Below are 7622 nucleotides of genomic sequence, written 5' to 3' on the forward strand. Positions count from 1 at the left end.
CTTGTTCTTGCGAGATACAAAAAAAAGAAAGAAAAAAAAAGTCGCCACGAGCATAGCTCCCCTTCCCATAAAATACTAGGTATATTATATATATATATATATATAATATATATAATATATATATATATATATATATATATATATATCTTAAATATGAATACTATTAACATATATATTCAGTTTCCCTCGGATTTCTTCCGAGATGTAGACAACGATACTGCGGTTTTTTTTTTTTTTTTTTTTTTTTTTTTTTTTTTGTGGAGATAATACTCCTAGGCCCGGGCAGGAGTATTGCGTTGGCCGTCCCTAGCCTTGGACTCAACCCAAATCCTCCAGTGTTGGATATAATCCATCTCTAGGCTCGGAATACAACCCATCCGTTTACTAGTGTAACCGTACCTTTACAAGAGGGGAAAATCCATTGGTGTATACATAAGTGACTCAGACACGTTTGAAATGAGCTCCTGGACGACTGCCAGGATTTCCCCGGATGCGACCTGATGACGGGATATCCCCAACACAATCACAATTTACACAAACATATTTCCCCTTGCTTTGTTATATTTCCAATCATAATTTATCATAAACTGGGGTGTGTTGTCAATTATCGGAATATCTAATTTCTAAAAACGTAAATTATCAAACATATATCAGTATTGTGAAGCTTCCTCAAAATAAAACTCACACGGAAGTTTAAAAAAATTGTGATACAAAGTTTCCCACTGTACATGGGACATAACGAAAGAATGAATAATGTAATATGGATTGGATATTATGACACCTGGGTTTGCAAGGTAGGGAATCCCTGCTCCTGTCCGAGAACAAATGTGACGTCATCACGCAAAACAATGCTCTTGTGCTTATTTTCCGCCATCTCACAAGGATGGAGAGCCTTGCCATCAATAGTATTATTATTTCTAATGTCTTATTTCTACTGTCATACTTTCACAAATTTCCTATGCGTTATTTGTACATTTTAAGTTTGTTAGCATCTCATCACATTTTTCAAAGTTTTCTCTCAAATTGTTTTAATTCGAATGTGTTACATAACAGCTACCTGAATATTAATCGGCCTATATGTCTTTCTGGAAACCATGCTCTCTTTTATTCCTGATATTTGTTATTTCTATATACTGGATACACTATACAACACAAACCTAAACATAGTTTTATAGTGGCTGTGATATCATGTGATGCAATGCGTAATTTATACCTGCCTATGTACCAACGTGCATTCTCCGGCGCAGCAAGCAACATACGTCATTACAAGATCTAAGAATATAAGGTCTAACCACTTCCGACCGAATTTCGAGGGAGTTGGCGCAGCGGGCCCGTGAACGTCACCTGGCTGCTCAAAGTGGGGTTAGCGGGTCCTATAGCTGTCAGTTGAAGCTGGTCCGTCGTTCAAAAATGACGTTGCCTTCGCTCGCACTGCTCCACGCAATTAGTTATATTCTGACAAATATTATATATAAATATATATAAAATATTATAGTTCCTGTCTATATATATGAATATATATATGATATATAATATATATAATATATATATATATATATAATATATAAAATATTATAGTTCCTGTCTTCCTTGGCGTTTCACAGTTTTCTTCAGTGTATCACAAAGAGAAAATGGACTCAGCCAAATGACGTCAGAAGCTGCGCAGAAGAATGTAAACGGTCTGACCTGTATATTTAGACCTTGCGTCATTATGTCAATGACACATCATACGATTACTAGAGCCTTTACATGCCTGAGTGCCGCCCCAGGGCAAAGCTCTCAGTAACGCCCCCCCCCACACACACACACACTCCCATCACCACTTCCCAATTCCATCACCCCTTGATGCTTATTTTAGCTATTGGTTTGCGAAATAACTAAACATATTTAAAATTTTGTATAAAATGCCCCTGTGGCAGAAAGGATAAGTGAAAATAATTCAAATCTTGTTTATTCTAACGCAAAATTAATCGATTACGGTAAAATATTCAGGGTTTCTTTGACCTTTTTTTTATTATCATTATTTTGACATATGCCCCCCCCCCCATGCGAGGACCCTGTATACAACTATGTATACCTATGCATATATTATATCCGTTTCCAACCCTACTTTTCCTGTAACACCTTAGCATGTAGATGCCCTATATGTATCCACGTTCATAATGTAATTATGTATATACTATATAATCATGCCCTACATAGATAGGTTAGACGTGGCAAATCTATGCCCGGGCAGAGGCGCGACAGACCAACCCAGAGGAAGCGGTTTGCATTGGTTGAGTGTAACTTAATAATAACGTCCTTCAACCATTCCTTACTTTTTTTTTCTCCTCACACTCTATAACTCTAAGTTGTATGTCCTCCCTCATAAAAACCGATTTAAAATGCTTGTTCATAATTTCTGCCATTTCTATTTCCTCTGTGTATTCAACTCCTCCTTGTTGTAGTTTCTCTAATTCTTGTTTGTTTTTCAGTTTGTTGTTTTATAGCTCTGTAAAATAGTTTTGGTTGATCTTTACATTTTTGAGATATTTTTAGTATTTTCTCTTTTCTTCTCTGCACACTTGTACATATTGATTTCTATAACTAGTATATATTTTCCATTTTTCAGGTCTTTTGTCTTTTTTCCACTTTATCCAAGCTTTATCCCTTTTGTCTTTTAACTCCCAACATCTTTTGTTGTACCAACACTTTACATATTCTTTTTCTTGTTTTTGTCTTGGAACATACTTTTCCACTCCATTATAGATTTTTTTCAAAATGGTCCATTTCTCTTCTACTATTGTTTCCTCCTTGTGTATTCTTTCTCAGTCTGCTTTTTGAAAGAATTCTCTTATTCTATAAAAAAAAATCATACATCAATCTTCCCTTTCTATAATGATCGTTTTTTTCATGTATTTTTCCTCATTTAGTTCCAGTTCAACCAATATGTGGTCACTTTTACTTATTGGTGTCTTATATTCAATCTTGTCCTCTATTTCGGGTTCTGATATGATTATTAGGTCCAGTCTCGATGGTTCTTCCTCATTTCTATGCCTAATATACTCTTGTATCCATTGGGTCATTGTATGTTCTATAATCATATCAAGTAGTACATTTCCCCATAGGTCGTCTCCACTCTTTACTGTCATCTCTTCTCAGCAGATTTCTTTACAATTAAAGTCACCCATTATAACTATTCTTCCTTCATCTTCCATTATCTTATTTAGTGTTATCCTTGTGTCTTTAATATATTTTTGTGTTCTTTCTCTTCCCACGAAGCCGTTTTAGGAGGCACATAATTTACTATAAACTTCCTGCTCTTCCCATTCCTGTCCTCCACTTCCATCATAATCATCTCTACTCTATTCTTTCCATATGTGGCATTCCTCACATATATATCCTTCTTAGTCAGGAACATAACTCCACCCTTCTTGTTTTACCTCTCTGTTTCTAATCCAATGATTATATGCACCATGTCCTACACTGTTGGGTGGTAGTGGACCTTTCAATTTTGTCTCTACAATTCCCATTATGTCCGGTTCTTTTTCCTTCAGGTAATCATTCAGTTCGCTCAAGCCTGTTAAGCCATATATTTAAGACACTTTTAATTTTCTGCTACTTCCATAGTGTTTTCTGTTTCCCTTCTGTTTTTCTCTGCTATGAACCATTTCCTCACTTTCATATGCACTACTCTCCAATAGAATTTCCCTTTTTCCGACTCAGTTCTTTTCTCATTATTTTCCTTAGCCTCTAGTCTTCTTGTTTTCTCATCCTCTCTTTCCTCTTTATTCATTTCTCTTTTTATCCATACCTGTTTATATTTATCACTGCTAGTTTCCCTGTTTTTGCTAAGGTATTTTCTGCTGTCGTTTGTGACCTGAATTTAACCTTAATTGGTCTGGTCTTGTCTGTATTGTATTTCCCTAATCTATATACTTCTTCTATTTGTTTCCCTGTTTCTGGTTCATCTTTTTGAACTCCCTCTAATATCCTATTTACTTTTTATTTTTCCTCCTTTATTCTTGTAGTCCTATTTGGATTATACTTCTCTTCCATCCCTAATATAATTATACATTTCTTTTTATCCGCTAAGTCTCTTACTATATTCTCCTTCTCCCTCATCACTTTAATAACTGTGTTTTCAGTTTGTTCTTTCATCTGCTGTTCCAATATATCTCTAGATTCAATTTTATTGTTCTCTTGTATTTTTTTCCAACCACTTACCTCTTTTGCTATGGGCTCATTATTCTCTTTATTGTTTCTCTTTAATTCCTCACTCTCACCCTTTACTTTTCTTAACTGTCTTTTTTGTTCTTCTCTTTAGTTAGGTTTTGATTCTCCTTCTTTAGTTCTTCCAGTTTATCAACTCTTTGGGTAACTAGTGTTAATTGGTTAAACCTAGCCTCCCATGCTTCGTTCATTTTTTTTTATTTTCTCCTCTAGATTTACTAGTCGGGGGAGGTTGTCACCTACCTCCTTAAATCCATAAAAGCAGTTATCTTCTCTTTCCACTGATCTGCTATTATCTATATTTCTGCTTTTGACAATTCTGCTTCCTTGTTCTTCCTCGTCTGTGTGTTCTGCACCCCTCGTTTACACATTTTCTAATATCTGGGGCCCGTTCGTCCCCTTCCTCATTTCCTTCCATTTTCCTCAGTAATCCCTCCCTTTCTCCTTTTTCTTCACCTTTCCACTACACCACGAGCTTCCCCCTTCCCTATTAATACAACAAAGGTATTCCCTCGTTGTTGAGATCGATGAAACTTGAAGTTTTCTTGGAGTTCCAAACTTCGTTGTCACTTCGACCGACGTGTGTGTGTGTGTGTGTGTGTGCGTGTGTGTTTATACTCCAGTTATTACGTAGAACTAAGTCCTGTCGGTGTGGCCACCATTCCTCATTCTTCTTGGTCCCGGAAAATGTCATCCCCTTCAAGTTTCCATAGATTGACCTGCCTATACTTCTTCCTTCAATATTTCCCAAAGTCTTGCTCTCATTCTCTTGCCATTTTCAGGTCTACCATGTGCTACACCTTTACACCGCCCTCTCCTCTCCAGGTGATTCAGCCATCTCATCTTCACAGGAACCATTTTCATTTCTTACTCGTCTTTTTTTTTTTTTTTTTTTTCTCAGCGCTGCTCTCATATCTGCCGCTTGAAGATTGGTCCTACCTGGTACAACTGTGCAGATTCCCCGAGGCCGCGTGGAATGCGCGGCCTAACCTCACCTCACTGCACCTTTTTGGCATCCTTTCTTGGGCGTCGCTTTGCTCCCGTCGCTGGTTGACCTGAGTTAACCCAATACACTTTTACACCATGATTAGCTCACCTACCTGCGGTATAGATACAGACTATGGGCCGCATGTCAGTCAGTTCTACCTGAGTCAATAGATGACTTGCTAGTCAACTCTCTTTGTGTTCGTAGCCTTAAACCCGCTACACACCTATCTCCTAGTGTTCTGCTCCATAAATCAATACTAGTGTTAATAATGTATCATGTACTGTCTTGACTAAAATTGAAAAATTTTCCGTTTGTTTTTCGGTATTTCTCATTTAATTTCCAATCCTTACCTGAAACATTTTCTCTCTTCTAGCCATTGGTGATATTTCAGCTTTCGCCACGTTCATTTTCATTATTGACTCCCCGAAACGTGCATTACAACAGAGCTTGCTCCACCCACATTGTTAAATAACAAAAAAAAATCTACATAAGGTATTATTCAGCTTTCATGGCGCATTTCATATTGTTTGAATTTAGGTATATACCTACATCGGGTCACCACACTACTTTGTTATACCTCAAATCATTCATTGATTTTATGCTTAGTTCTTATTCAACGTTTGCTCGGTATATAACGCTCTCGGTAATCTCCCTTACACTCTGTATGCTTTTCCACACCTACATTTTTCCTCTTCGAATTGTATCGAAAGCCTTTTTGAGATCTGTAAGTACTAGTGTCTATTTTCCACAATTTTTCTGCGATAACACCAAGTCCACGAATTAAATCGCCCGTTTTTCTGTCCTTCCTTATATGCATGCTCTTCATCACCTTGTCTCAGTTACTTCTCTTGCCCCTCAATACAATTTCGTCAATTAGTTGATAAGCGAGGTTCTCCTACAATTTTCACATTTTCCTGGGTTACCTTTGCCTTTATATATTGGGAATACGATCACTTTACCCATATAACCCGGTAAATTACCTTTTCATTTTTTTTCCGAAGTGGATGAACTTGTTTTTCATCCCCTGAGTTTAAAACCACGATAGGAAAAACCCATGTCATTCTTCTGTGGAGGACTATTTATTTTGGAGGCAAATATTGTTTTGACCTTCGGCGATAAGGTTCACAGAAGAATCCGCCTCCTGTATGTGTATCAAATCACTCTTCGGAACAAATTCCAGCGAACGTGTCACCGGATTAACGAGATTATTGGGTACGTTGTCCAGCGTCGCATCCGCGGCACTTGGCTCGCAAGCAATGCAGCTTTCCACAAGGCTTCTTGGTATCTCGGATATATTGTATTCAAAAGTTTATTTGAAATATTTTATCTGAACGCACACAACACACAATCTAGTTAATTTGTCAAAGATCATTCTGATAAATAATTTTATATCTTTCTTTTAATGTAATTTGTTGTGCTGAACACACTTACCCATAGACATATTTTATTGAGTTTTTTAAATAGTCCAGAGTCCAAAATGATAGACATTGCCATATGTTATATATATATATATTATATATAGTATATATATATATATGTACATAATTTATATATATATATATATATATATCTTATATATATATTAATATAATTATATTCATATATATATATATATATATATAACATATATTATATAAATATTTATTATATATATAATATATTTATAATATATATATATAATTTTTATATATATATAAATTTAATATTTTATTATTTATTCTTTATACAATTTTATTATTTTTTTTATATTTTCTGTGTTGTATTATTTATATATCTTGTGTGTCCAATGTTTAGTCATATTTTATGTATAAAGGTGGTTTGTATATTTTTATTTTTGTAAATAAACAAATAGGAAAATAATAATAATTCTGTTATCTTATAATACATATTCTCTCCTATAAATATATGTCACAAGGATAAAATATTGTATTTAATTATAATTTACTAATTGAATAATATATTCGACTGTTTTTCTTTATTCCTGTTTGTTTATTTTGTGTTTTTTTTTCTCCTTTGTATTAAAGACTCTAATTCACTCTTGTTTTATTTGTGATTCTAAACAAGTTATCATTCATGAATTATATATGGAATACTTCAAAAATACAAAGAAATCTGAATATATTGTCTTATCTACTGTTTGTATTACATTTTCCATGACAGGACTAAACATATATCATTAAAAATCATACATATAGATGAGATCACTAGCGAGGGTGCACTGCGCAAGAAGAACATTTACCGAATACGATTCCTCTATAAAAAGCCTAGGAAAAATCCTGCTTCCTCTGAAACTCGGTAGTCATCAACATCTGTTCAGATTGACTCATGAAAAATAACAAAAATGCTTTGCCATTTAACACAATCGTATTGGTTTTTTGTGATCATGCCCGAGTTATGAAGGAGGTGGAACTCTTCCTTTTAT

The 7622-nt window shown here is 35.0% G+C and overlaps 1 protein-coding gene across 1 annotated transcript in view; it reads right to left on the reverse strand.

The window, feature by feature from the left end:
• The window catches only part of LOC143021354 (trypsin-like), a 42633-nt gene that overhangs the window by 33970 nt on the left and 1041 nt on the right, over nt 1-7622 (reverse strand). The window lies entirely within an intron of this gene.

The sequence above is a fragment of the Oratosquilla oratoria genome, chromosome 42 (assembly GCF_046742065.1).
Source record: "Oratosquilla oratoria isolate Oo_2021 chromosome 42, ASM4674206v1, whole genome shotgun sequence".
Lineage (NCBI taxonomy): Eukaryota > Metazoa > Arthropoda > Malacostraca > Stomatopoda > Squillidae > Oratosquilla > Oratosquilla oratoria.